The sequence below is a fragment of the Cricetulus griseus genome, chromosome 5, assembly GCF_003668045.3.
Source record: "Cricetulus griseus strain 17A/GY chromosome 5, alternate assembly CriGri-PICRH-1.0, whole genome shotgun sequence".
NCBI classification, from domain to species: domain Eukaryota; kingdom Metazoa; phylum Chordata; class Mammalia; order Rodentia; family Cricetidae; genus Cricetulus; species Cricetulus griseus.
Genome location: NC_048598.1, coordinates 128,386,765 through 128,401,482, shown reverse-complemented (window position 1 = coordinate 128,401,482; position 14,718 = coordinate 128,386,765). Strand labels below are relative to the sequence as shown.

General features: G+C 39.8%; 1 protein-coding gene and 1 pseudogene across 1 annotated transcript in view; one reads left to right on the top strand and one right to left on the bottom strand.

Annotated features, from left to right (window-relative positions):
* The window catches only part of Kcnh5 (potassium voltage-gated channel subfamily H member 5), a 292,983-nt gene that overhangs the window by 178,949 nt on the left and 99,316 nt on the right, over positions 1-14,718 (bottom strand). The window lies entirely within an intron of this gene.
* On the top strand, positions 2,941-3,689 carry LOC103160312 (annotated as a pseudogene).

Genomic DNA, 14,718 nt, shown 5'->3' with positions numbered 1-14,718 from the left:
GGAGAATGATTTTAAATAACTGTCCAAGAAGGATTGATTTAAAAAAATATTTGAGGAACTTACAGAACTCAACAGCAAGTAAGAAACTTGTTATTTGCTGTTCGTAATCGCAGCTCAGTCATCTGACACGAGCGACCTGCGTGCTGGACCGATTTCGGCGGCAGCGGGTTCCGAACACCAAACACCCAGAGGCAGCCAGATCTCCATCCACCGGCCCAGGTAGGCCAGGAGCTGTTTCCGGCTTCTGTTCGTCATCGCTGCTCAGAGTCATTTGATGCAAGCGACCTGCGTGCCAGACGGAGTTCGGTGGTGGGATCCAACACACGAAGGCCCAGTGACAGCTCTGCCTCCAACTGCCGGCCCGCAGGACCCAGCACGCAGGAGCACTGGTTGACACCCGGGTAACAGTGACATCTCCATCCACGAGAAGAGGACCGACATCAGAGTATTGAATCTGTTTGCATCTACCAGAAGAGAATCTTGGTCCCACATCCACCAGGAGAACAAGAAACTCTTGCTACACCCACCAGAAGAAAGGATGAGAAGAGGACAAGGTAAAAGCACATCCAAGAACAGAAAACCCAATATGACACCACCGGAGACTAGGAACCATACACCAGTAAGACCTGAACATCACGATGCAGATGAACAGGAAGAGAATGACATTAAAAGCATCTTCATGAAAATGATAGAGGACCTCAAAGAGGACATGAAAAAATCTCTTAAAGAAATGGAAGAAAAATCTAACCAAAAAATACAAGTTATCAACAGATCTCTCAAGGAAACAGTTCAAGACCTAAAAACTGAAATAGAGGCAATAAAGAAAGCACAATCTGAGGGAATGCTGGAAATAGAAAAGCTGGGTAAATGATCAGGAACTACAGATGTAAGCATAACCAACAGAATACAAGAGATGGAAGAGAGAATCTCAGGAGTTGAAGACACACTAGCAGAAATAGATTCATCAACCAAAGAAAATCTTAAGCCCAACAAATCCCTATCACAAAATGTCCAGGAAATATGGGATACTGTGAAAAGACCAAACCTAAGAATAATAGGTATAGAAGAAGGTGAAGAAATCCAACTCAAAGGCACAGAAAACATATTCAACAAAATCATAGATGAAAACTTTCCCAACCTAAATAAAGACATACCAATGAAAATACAAGAAGCCTACAGAACACCAAACAGACTGAACCAAAAAAAAGGTCACCTCGCCACATAATAAACACAACATACACAACAAAGAGAAAATATTAAGAGCAACAAAGGAAAAAGGTCAAGTAACCTATAAATGCAAACCTATCAGAATCACACCTGACTTTTCTTTGGAAACTCTGAAAGCCAGCAGGTCCTGGATAGATATTCTACCTACATTAAAAGACCATGGATGCCAGCCCAGACTACTATACCCAGCAAAGCTTTCAATCATTATAGAAGGAGAAAACAAGATATTCCATGACAAAACCAGATTCAAACAATACAGATCCACCAATCCAGCCCTACATAAAGTACTGGAAGGAAAACTGCAACCCAGGGAAGTTAACTACAACCAGAAAAACATAGGCAATAGATAATCCCAACTTACCATCAGCCAAAAGGAAAAAGGGACAAAATCCCACACATAATCTCACCACCATCACCAAATCAAAAACAAACAAGAATGAACAATAATCAATGGTCACTAATATCCATCAACATTAATGGTCTTAACTCCCCTATAAAAAGACACAGATTAGCAGAATGGATAAGAAGACAGAATCCTTCCTTCTGCTGCATACAAGAAACTCACCTCAACCTCAAAGACAGACAGTACCTGAAAGATTGGGGAAAGATCTTCCAATCAAATGGGCCCAAGAAACAAGCGGGGGTAGCAATCCTAACATCCAATAAATTGGACTTTAAACTAAAATCAGACAAGAGAGATGAATAAGGTCATTTCCTACTCATCACAGGAGAAATCCATCAGGATGAAGTCTCAATTCTGAACATTTACGCCCCAAATACAAAGGCATCCACGTTTGTAAAAGAAACATTACTAAAACACAAATCACACATAAAACCGCACACACTTATAGTAAGAGATTTCAACACCCCACTTTCACCACAGGACAGGAACACCAGACAGAAACTTAACAAAGAAACAAAAGAACTAATAGAAATTATGGTGCAAATGGACTTAACAGATATCTATAGAATATTCCACCCAAATACAAAACAATTTACCTTCTTCTCAGCGCCACATGGAACCTTCTCTAAAATCGACCACATACTTGGAAACATAGCAAACCTCAACAAGTACAAAAAACTTGAAATAACCCCCTGTGTCTTATCAGACCACCATGCTTTAAAATTAGAATTCAACAACACTAACCACAGAAAACCTACAAACTCATGGAAATTAAGTAACACCCAATTGCATAATTCATGGGTCCAGGAAGAAATAAAAAAAAGAAATTAAAGATTTCCTAGAATTCAATGAGAATGCGGACACAACATATCCAAACCTATGGGATACTTTGAAAGCAGTGCTAAGAGGAAAGTTCATAGTGCTAAATGCCCACATGAAGAAACAGGAGAATAATCACACTAGAGAATTAACAGCACAACTGAAAGCTTTAGAAAACAAAGAAGCCAATACACCCCAGAGGAGCAGACACCAGGAAATAATCCAATTGAGGGCTGAAATCAATAAAATGGAAACTAGGAGAACAATACAAAGAATCAATATAACAAAAAGTTGGTTCTTCGAGAAAATCAACAAGATAGACAAACCTTTATCCAAACTGACCAAACAACAAAGAGTGAACATGCAAATTAATAAAATCAGGAATGAAGGGCCGGCGAATCCCTGCGTGCAGAAGGTGCCCAGGCAGGGGCTGTGGGGCAAGGGCAAAGCGCGCAGGCTGCAATCGAGGCCACCCCTTCCCCTCCAAAGTCATGGCTTCCAAACTCCTGCTCACGATCATCCTCGTACCGCCGGTAAGGGCACCATGTGCGAGAGGATCACCCAGAACTTTGGCCTCCAGCATCTCTCCAGCGGCCACTTCTTGCAGGAGAACAGCACGAAAGTAGGTGACACAGCAAAGCAGTACCTACAAAAAGGTCTTTTGGTTCCAGATCATGTGATCACACGACTAATGGTGTCAGAACTGAAGACCCAGAGCACACAGCACTGGCTACTAGATGGCTTCCCGAGGACATTAGTACAGGCAGAAGCCTTGGACAGAATCTGTGATGTGGACAGAGTGATCAGTTTGAATATTCATTCCCTTTGAGACACTTAAAGACCGTCTGAGCCAATGATGGATTCACCCTTCTAGCGAGAGGGTCTATAATCTGGACTTCAACCCACCTCAAGTACTGGGGGTTGATGACATTACTGGTGAGCCACTTGTCCAACAGGAAGATGATAAACCTGAAGCAGTTGCTGCCAAGCTACGGCAGTACAAGGATGCGGCAAAACCAGTCATCGAACTATACAAGAGCCGAGAGGTGCTCCACCAGTGCTCCACCAGTTCTCTGGGACGGAGACTAACAAAATATGGCCTTATGTTTACACACTTTTCTCAAACAAGATCACACCTATTCGATCCAAAGAAGCATACCGAGCCTGCTATCGGAAGAACCAAGAAGACATGGTCGTTCACTCAACCATGCATTCCGTCCTGGTGCCCTGGCCAAATTAGAAGCTAGCTGAGATAGCTTGCAGGATCTTTTCTAGTTTAAGTGATGAAGTAATGAGGAAAATCTAGAAGGTAGAAAGATTTCACGAAGAAGAAATGTTCCTCCTGCCTTTGAAAAGAAGTAGCTCTCCCGGTGGGAAAGTAAATCCAGACTGGATGTCCACCAGTGTTGAGCCTACACTCTCATGGGTTGACAGCCATATGCTGCTATCCTATCCTTTTTGCATGCAAAGGTGGTGGAATCCCTGGTTCATGCCACCTTCCACAGGCTGTTGAACCACAGCACTGTAAGCCTGAGAACTTGAAGGGCTGTGGTTCCACCTTGTCCACTGCCATATCCTCTTGATGATAATTGAATTGATGCTAATTGCACTCAGCGACTGTTTCTCCCTCCCATCTTAGACATCCTAGTTTCTGCTGACTGTGTCTTCTCTCATCCGTTTGCTCCCTTCATATGCTACTCAGTAACACACTAGTTTCTGCATTTTTCCCTCTAACTTCCTTCTACAAGCTGAGGACTAGGGGACTGGATTCAGTCCCTTCGTACTGGGAACTGAGCCAGGCTGCTCTGCCTGTCTTGAACCCACTCTGTACCTTTCATTGTCTAAAAAAGATTCCCCGAAGTCTCTGGAAGCTCTCAAAAGAAATGTGGGATGATCACATCTTCTTCATAGAAGTAGTTGTATGGAAATCACTGGACCAATGAGATGGGTTAGACTTCTTTACTCAAGGCAAGATGAGTATTGAACTAGCTGCTAAATATTAATGCTGACAGTGATCCAGCAATCCCGTTTCTGAGTATTTATCCATAGAAATGAAATCCATGGTACCTTCACTATCACATTCATTGTAGTTTTATATACCATAGCCAAGGAATGAAAAGACCTAAGTGTCCATCAAGGGTAAGCAGAGTGTCTTACAGAGGATTTCTCCTGAGATAAACACCACGGCCAAAACCAACCTGGGGGATGAAAGGGTTTATTTCATTCTACAGCTTGCAGTCAGCTCGTTCATCATCCAGTGAAGTCAGGCCAGGAACTCAAGGCAAGGGCTGATGCAGAAGCAATGGAGGATTGTTGCTTGCTGGGTTGCTCCCAATGGCTTTCTCAGTCTACTTTCTTATAACACCCAGGACCACCAGCACAGGGGTGGCACCACCCACGGCATGCTGGGCTCTCCCACATCAATCATCAATCAAGAAAACACCCACAGGCCAATCTGGTAGGAGCATTTCTCATGAGGCTCTCTCTTCCTAAATGACTCTAGCTTGTGCCAAGTTGATGTAAAACTAGCAAGCACACAGATAAAGAAAGTGAGGGGGTGGACCTAGAAAACTGTTCATCCTTCACCCTGCTGTTTGCAATAATAGAGAAGATCTAGAGGATGCCACACTTAGTGAAATAACCCTCCCTCAGAAAGACAATGCTTATTCTCACTTATGCAGAAAATCAATGCGGCTACACTGAGAGAAACAGTATAAGTGTAGCCATGGAAGGCAGCTGTGTGGGAAAATGGGGAAATTGACCAAAAGATACAAACTTTCAGGAGTAAACTAAGTTTTGGAAACAATATGCAGCATAGCACAGTTATTAACCAAGTATTTTGTACTTGAAATACACAACACACATACAGGATAACTATGATAGATGTGCTAATTGGATTTTTTGCTGGAGATCACTTAATGTATAAAGTTTGTTAAAATAGCAAGTGATATACTTCAAATATGTGTCCTGTTAACCATACATCAATGAAATACGAAAATAATTAGCAAGCTAATGAAAAAGATCTGGTTGCCTGTTTCCTATGAACTACACTTTGTTGGTTTATCAGAATTTAAATTTATAAATAGAAGAAGGAAAAATACTATGTAAATGACTGTTTAAGACATATGCTATCCTAACGTACTTCAAGACTAATTAAGGAACACACTTTTCAAATTGAAAATAAACCACAAAAGATTTAAAACAAACTAATGTATGGTATTAAGCCATATGGTCTTTCTTTTGTGTGACTATAGATTGCATTTTTAACTTCCTATCTAAATGCTTCCTCCTGTTCTTTGAAAATTCTCCAAAAGTACACTGTTTTGATGGGGAAGTGCTTCTGTGTATGTGTTTGTCTTACTGAATGATAAGTAAAATACTGTTTGGCCAATGAAACAGCAAGTTACACAAGACTAAGAGTCAAAGAGGATTCTGGGAAATGTAGTAGAGAAGTGGTGATCCAAGCCGGAAGTGACATAGCAAGGAGACTCATATTTAAGCAAGGAGAAACAGGAAGTGTCCCCTTTCCCCTTCGCCTCCTCCAGTGACGGGATGTGAGCCACCGGCAAGAGAGGGCGCCAGCGAAAGGCATCCTCTATAAGATAAGTCTTATAAAATATATAGATTTATGATAATTTAAGACTGAGCTAAAAGACAAGAATCCTAGTCATTTGCCAAGCAGCATTTGAACCTAACACAAGTTTCTGTGTATTAATTTGGGCCCTAACTCAGGCAGGCAGCTGTCGTAAAGTGCACACGTGGTTGTGGGGCTCGGCCGCTTTTGGCAGAAAGACTTATAGTAACACTGTTTTATATTTCTTGTTGAATGCCATAATGAAGGTTCTTGGACATTAGATTTGTGTCAGTCTAAGGTACATATTTACATACATACTTATATAATAGTATGTTTGAAGTTACATAGGGGTGTAAGTGTAAATACATAACCATTTTGCCTTTCACGGTATGGAGCGAGGAATAAAATAGTAACCAATTGTTCTCTACTGCCCATGTCATATGCACCTGGCTTTCATCCCCAGTGAAGTGCTCATCTTCTTTGTGCCTAGATGACAAATGAGATCATAAGCTGTATCAGGTGGCCATAATACCTTTAAAAAACTGCCCTATAACCTTTGGTCAGATTTCCAATTAAGGGTTTCAACAGTGTAAGTGAAAATCCTTGTGTATTCCTGGTATAGTATTAAAGAAAATGTCTTATTAATAAATTGTGATCTAGAACCATCAAAAAGTGTCTTTGCAGATATAGGCATCTGGGGTCAAGTCACAAAGCCAGGAAGATAAGATCTTTTTTGACCATTGGACTTTGTCACAGAGTTTAAAAGTGATAAAGCTACAGAGTGATCAATAACTTACTGTCAACATTTCAAAGTGCTTCAGGCAGGAAATATTGCAAGTAGATGGAACAGATGGAAAATAGTAGGGGAGAGAAGGAATAAAGGGAAGGATACAAAGAAGCAGGAATTACACAGATGTGTCCATGCTGTGGATCCCTGTGTAGTGGGAGTGCCCCTTCATAGTTGCTCTGAAACATCCCCCAAAACTATCTGATGTCTTTGGCAAGAGGCACGAAAATCAGTTAAAGAGGTCCCAATTGATCAAAGCCTAAGTAAAATTGTCCTACAAATGTGGTTAAAAAGTTAACAAGAATTACAAAGTCTCAAAGATACTGATGCTTCTCAAAATGACTGCTAAGGCAACAGGAGAAAGGTCTCTGTTGTCTTCATCTAGGCTGCCTATAACAAAAATGTTGAGCAACTTAAACAACAGAAATTGATTTTTTACAGTTCTTACTAGTTCTTATGGCTGAAAGACAAAAGTCAAGATGCTGGCAATTAGGGTTTCAGTGGGTTCCCCCTTCCTGGCTTGTCATGGCTGCCTTCCCACATATTTGCACCAGGTAGATAGAGACAGCTTTGTTGTCTCTTCCAATTCATTGCTTTGGTTTCTTAATGGTGCTTGTCATTATACCTATCACCTTAGCCGTGCTAATCAAGGGCTCCACCTCCATCTCTTCTTCTCTTCCTATTGTAAGGACAACATCTCTATAAAGTCAGAACTTCACCCCCATGACTTCATTTAAGTTTAATTACCTCTGTAAAAGTGTCATATCTCCAGTACAATCATGAGAAGGGAGAGGGTTTTAATAAATGGATGAGGTTGAGAACAATTTCTTCCCTAGCACCTGCTTCTTTGGCGTGGATCAATGATGAAGGATGACAGAGAATACACAAGCCCTCATCTCCTGCTCGTCCTTCACCCACTTCTCATAAAACAATGTTGAGACTAGATTTCAAACACAGTTAGCATGGCTGAGAAGATAGAACCTGACAAGACACAAATGAATCTAAAATGCAAACAAAAAGTCAACAATGTAAAATGAATAATCATGTGCAAAACAATGTTTCTCTAAAGAGAATAAATGAAATCCCGAGTTTAAGAAATGAAAGATATTTTGATCTAGTTTCATCTTTAATGCTGGTAAATTCCATACTTTCTTTAATTCTTAAATATAACCCTGAAAATTAGACCAATAGCATAGCCTACACTATAATTTTTATTTTACAATATTAATCCATAAACAGATGGAGTTAGAGAAAGATGTGGTTCAGGAGATGAGATCAAGGTATGATATAATACCAGAGAAAAAACGGAATCTAACAGATAAGGAATCCACCAGAGAAAAGGCAAAAGGTCCAAGGACAACATAATGAGGGCAGCACACCAGGCTAAGAGCTGTGTGTCAAGCCTATAGACAAAAGTCAGGCTACATAAAGCTAGATGGAATCCCAGAAAGATGCACCCAAGGACTAGAGTTATAACCAAGCCAGCATGAGTGAACTGAGATTAAAATTACATACTGGAAGATAATTTAATGATTAAATTAAAAGAAGAGCATGAAAAACAAAAAAAAGAATTTAATGACAATCATCAGCCCAGAGAAAACCCAATGTTACTTGGGAACATAACCAGAGCACATCACATGGCTTGGTTGCAAAATGTATTTAGATGGTGGTGATAATGAAAACAGCATTCTGACTGAATCAAAATTACAATCAGAATACATTGAAAAGGTAGAAAATTGGAAATGTAAGAGACAAGGACAGAAAAAAGAACTATAATTTAATTCTCCAAAGATAGACACTAACAGACAATATTGACACCAAATTTCCTCTAATAACATAGATAATAACTACCATTCCCAAAACAAAAATGACTTGAAAATATTCTGAGAAATGGGAAAACGTGTATAAAAGGAATTTTCTATTCTTCAAAATAAATCTTACTATATACCTGCTCTTTACATGAAATGTGTTACTTTAAAAACAAATTCCATTATCATATATTAATTGTGGAAACTAATGGGTTTCACTGTGATATTTTAAGATATGCAATTTGATCATATTCATTATTTCCATTAACCACTCATGCCCCCTTACTCACTACTGTAGCCATGGTATTTCCCCTTAAATTAATTTTATGCATGTAAATACCCTGAATTATCAAGAATTAAGATTAAAAGGAAGAGATTAAAAGAAAAAGGAGTCATGAAAATCATAGGACTGCAAAATATCTTGATTCCCCTCCCAGCTGTTTCCTTTTCATGTCAACCAAATCCAATCACTTATCCTGTTTTCTCCAGGAACTGCTCTATAATGATGTAATTATCAACTAAACTCTCATCACCACAGGAAAGCTTGGCTCAAGCATCAGAAGCCATTGTGATCTCTCCTTAGGTAAAAGAATGCCATCCTGCTTTGATTAGAGTTTCATTAAAATACACATATATGCTTATATTTCTTTGCTTAACCAAAAAAAAAATAACTGGGAATGCTTATGCTTATAAAACTCAGTATTGAAACAGTCCTAACCTTAAGTTTCCTTCTCTAGAAGAGAATATTCAAACTTAACAATTAAATTCAAGGGGCTTGGGATACAGCTGAGTTAACGGAGTACTTGCCTGACATGGAAGAAGTCCCGGGCTCCATGCTCAGCACTGTCTAAACCAGGCATGGTAGCATATACTTGGTTGGGATCCCCATACCTCATAAGTGAAGACAGGAGGTTCAAGATCCTCCAGTCTACACAGTGAGTTGATAACCAACCTGGGGTGCAAGAGACAGTATCTAAATTGTATTTGTTGTATAGCTAGTTATTTGCAACCAATTTAAATTCTCCAATAGTTTTCTTCTACTGTTAATGAGCAAAAAATAAAATAAGAGAAAATAAAATATATTAGCAATATAACCAGTTCATTTATGTTAGGACTGAGTGAGGTAACCCAGACCCAGAAAGACAAACATGGTAAGTACTCACTCATAAGTAGATATTAGAAGTAAAGCAAAGGATAACCAGACTACAATCCACAGCTCCAGAGAAGCTAGGTAACAAGGAGAACCCGAAGAGAGACACGTGGATCACCGTGGGAAGGAGAATTAGATGGGTAAACTGGGGGAAAGGGGGTAAAGAGGAGACATGGGGGAGAGAACATTAAGGAACAGGATGGTTGAAGGCAGGAAAGGATGGAGAGAGAGAGAGAGAGAGCAATGAAAAAGATAACTTGATAGAGAGAGTTACTATGGGGTTAGGGAGAAACCTGGTGCTAGGATAATTCCCAAGAATCCACAAAGATGCCCCAGCAAAGACTCCTAGCAGTAGTGGAGAGGGTACCCAATTGACCTTCCCCCGTAATCAGATTGGTGAATACCCCAACTATCATCATAGAATCTTCATCCAGTAATTGATGAAAACAGATGCAGAGATCCACAACTAAGTACCAGACTGAACTCCTGTAATCCAGTCAAAGAGTAGGAGCAGGGAATACATGAGGGAAGTCAAGATCATGAAAGGGGAAATCTACAGAGACAACTGAACCAAGCTTGTGGAAACTCATGAACTGTTTTCTGTTCCTATAGTCCCATGGTCTCCCTAATTGCCACTCTGTTTTGCTTCCATAGAAATTGACAGCTGTTTTTACATGATTGGTGTGGAAACTGACAGCCATTTTTCAATGATCAGTATGGGTATTGCTAAGAACGGAGAAACTAGATTTGCTTTGAGATTCAAATTAGACATTTTAAAGCCTATAGCCAAAACAATAATCTTGAAAGTGTAGATATCTTTTTCAAGTGCCAGGCCCTTAAGATAAAAAAGTAACTTTTCTATTGTTCTTGTTATATTATAAATTGCTAAAATCTTGGCTCTTGCCAGAACACATGCAAGGAGGCCGAGTACATAAATAAAATACAAGTTTACTGGTTAGCAGAAATTCTGAGAGGTGACAGTAGAAACCCAAAACTGGTTGAGGGAAATGCAAACGCAAACAGGTATATCCTATGTCCCGTGAAGAACACTAGGACATCATATGTTGGGAAATGGGGTATAGAGCAGCCCATATGACCACAGACAGGCAGGAAGGTGATGCGAGATGCCTAAATAGGTAAAGCACTTGCCTCAGAGGCACAGAGATGTAAGTTCACACTATTGTACATATCTGTAAATAATCCCAACACTCCTGTGGCTGGATGGGAAGAAGGGACATCTTTGAAGACTCAAGGGTAAGACTCGGAATCAAACAAGGTGGAAGGTGAGAATGAACAGCAGAGACTGTCCTCTGACTTCTACATGGGTGATGTGACACAGGAGAACCTACATTCACCTATATGAACACACACACACAATTATCACAGTGCCCTACAATTAGACAAGATGCAAAGAATAAGAGCCTGCAGAACTCTCAGCCCTAAAGGGACCATAGATCATTGTAGAAGAGTGGGAGGAAAGAGGGAGAGATCTCCAGGGGGTGGATGACTGCAGGATGATAGTATGTTCTTCGTGCAGCAGGACAGTTACATATATGAACTCACAGCACTGTGACAGCATATCCAAAACCTGTTCAAACTCAAGCGAGACCTCACAGAGAATGAGGAGTTTGGGAACACAGTATCACTCCAATCTATGGAGCTATTGGCAAATGTTAGCTGCTGAGAGAGGGAGTAACAGTTTTCTCTAAGATTATAGGCCTGGTAAGGTGATAGTCCATCAGTAGAGGATACACCCCAAGAATATTTGGGCAGCAAAAATTGGTCTTGAAAATTTTTTAAGTGTCTCAAAGTTGGCTGGGAACGTGGACGAATTGGGGAAAAGTTGAGAGTACATAGGATCAAAACATATTGCATGAATCTCTTAAAGATCCAACAACAACAACAACAACAGAGCAGGTAGATAGTACTGCCAGAGGTTGTTTGAGAAATAGTAGGCAGCAGAAGGTCACAAACAAACCTCTGTTATAAAAACCTGAAATCCGTTGTGTGGTTGTGCTTCTCTATCCATTGTTTACACATTTTAAACCACCATTGAAGTACTTAGATTATGGAGAAGTTGTGTGGTTTTGACCACCTTGCAAACATGAAGTATCAAAATTCATTCATCTCTTCCAAAGCAAAGTTCCTGTCACCACTGGGATGCAGATCTGGAATGTATGGACGACTTCCCTGACTTGGAATTCTCATATTAGTTGGAAAAGCAAGCGGTGGACATATGAACACATATTAAAGGGTGTAGTTGCAGACTACAACAAGATAATGAGATACAATGTGACAGGTGCAACGGATTGAGAGGGGGATGTATCAAGATGGGGAGGTTTGAGGACACTGTGCAGTAAGGAAAACTGAGGCTGAAAGGAACTTGAGTGACCATGTATAGAAGGAAGAAAGGCCTCTGTTTTAGCTAGGTACTCTTAAGGAAAGATGTTGGGGATTCCCAACTACAAAGAAGGTCTCAGGGACTCTGAGGAATATGGTAGAAACTCAAAGGCAGCCCAAAGTAAGAAACTTCCCCAGAAATGTGAATCCCCTAACAAACCCTCAGAAGAGTCTATATATGGCTTCCCTACCAGTGCCCAACTACAGACACCAATGTAAGTGTCTTCCCTTCACAATTACTTCAAATTGGTGATGTTTCCAAAGACTGCTTGCCACTCTGAAATATGAATTCAGCCTTAAAGAAGGTAGATTCTGAAGGGCAGCTGTTGAGCCTGTTTCTGAACAGACAGCTGTACCTTCAAAGAGAATTTGTAATGTCTGTTGCATTTTCTGAAAAATAAACTGGATATAATACTCATTGCATAAAACTCGTATCTCCTACACACATGACCCAAAAGTAGCACTGCCTCCCGGGCTACCAACCTCCTAGAGGTGGGTAACTTGGTCCTCACAATTCAGGCAAATATCAACTAGGAAAACGGGGAGTTGGGACTTAGAAGCTGGCTTAGAAAGTTCCCCAAAGAAAATCCCCCTCTAAGTACACCAAAATCATTCTTAAAATCAAGTGTAAATGCTTTTGTGTATGACACTCATTTTAACTAGCCCTAAATACATTCATCTATAGATTTATGGTCTTTCCATCCATGAAAAGAATTAACATTTTAGACAAAACTAAAATCATCTATCAATAGACTCTTGATATCACCTGTACAAGCATCACATAAGGTTTTTATTCTCACAGAACACACTGTTGCCTCCCACGTCAGCCTGTCCTGAGAAATGAGCAACTCCTTAAAGGTCAAAATTGAACTTATTGGAAATCATTAAATAATCCTGTGATGAGAAAATAGACCTCTCCAAGTAAAACATATACACTTACAAAGTGGGATTTCATAAAACTTCACTCCAAGCCGATTTTATTCCCATAGAAACGAAAATTTCCACACATATATTCTCTTCTCTAGCCTTTTGATGGTTCTTCTTTCCCAAGTACCCCGTCCAGTCAGCCTCAAGGCGCTATAGTCTGGATACCAATTACTCTATATATGCAATGACTCATAGAGTCATTTCTCCATGGTCTCTGAAACCCCAAACCACATTCCAGACAGCCCAGTGAAACCACCAGCCTGAGGAACTGCAGAGCTTCCTCCTGAAGTCCTGCTGGATCCTTCTCTTCTGCCTCAGAAACCTGCTGTGAAGCTTTTCCAACTGAATTTGTAGAATTCTACAAGTCCTTTTGAACTCTCCTCTAGTACCACACACATTCGCTTCCTCATTGACTACAACTTTGAAAACTGCATCAGCAACTTTTCCAAAAATCTTTTTCAGGGTATCCCAAGTAAATCAGCAGTATAGGGTATACTCTCTACATTTCACAAATGATGGTTTAGAACTATGCTATTTAAACTTTCTCCACTTATTATTCCTTTTTGCCCCAGACACTTTTATGCAACCCAAGAACATTGGCATATGAAATAGATATAGAAATCTAATATTTACTGTCAATACATTATAAAAATTAACAATTATTTGTTATACATTTTACCATTTATTAAAAAATTAAACAACTTTGCATAGTAATGAGATAGATGTGTTTATTTCTACATGAAGAATTTAATCATGGCTGAATATTTGAGACTACAGAACATAAAGAATCTAACCCTTTTCAGAGTTGGTTAACATATTGATTTTTAAAGACTTCAATGCTATGGACACCACTTTTCATAAATATATTGCATACAATGGGAGAAGTATGTTCAGGCCATTTCAGAAATTGATTGAAATTCTATCCTAATTCCCAGCCAAAATGCACTTAAATATTTTTTCATGAAACTCAAGTCAACAACTCAGACAATAATTTTCAAAGTCAAATATTCTACTATGCTACAATCAAAAGACAGGTCAATTTGATACACACGGAAGAATAAAGGCAGGAAATATTAAAAGTCTTGGTCCTTTATTGAGGCATGCTTCTGTAAAAGCATCAAACTTTGGATGTACAGTAGAGACACTAACTGTAGCACAGTAGCCTTGAATGTGATCCAGTACTGTAGGCAGCATCTCTTAAGTGTAGCATGGTTTGGCGGTATATGCAGGGCAAAGTGTGCATGTTGTTTGTTCAGAACCACAGCTGCAGTGGAATCACACAATGTAACATGAGCAAGCTCTGCCAGAAACACTTTGGACCACTTCCACATTTGCTTTTTAATTAATATCAAATCTTTGCACATTTAGAAACCTCTGATGCCAAATTTCCATGACCCTCATATTCAGTCACAGGGTCATGACCTACAACTTAGGAAGCTCGTATAAATTCTTAATAAGTGATGATGAGACTCTTGACACTAGGTTGTCCAGCTCCTAAGTCTATAGCCTTTCATAAGCCACCTGGTCTGCCATCTGTTCAAAGCTGGGCTGCAACATTGCTGTGTTCATTTGTTGGTTGTTGTGTGTGGCCATCCTACTGATACAGTAGTAGAGACAAACTGC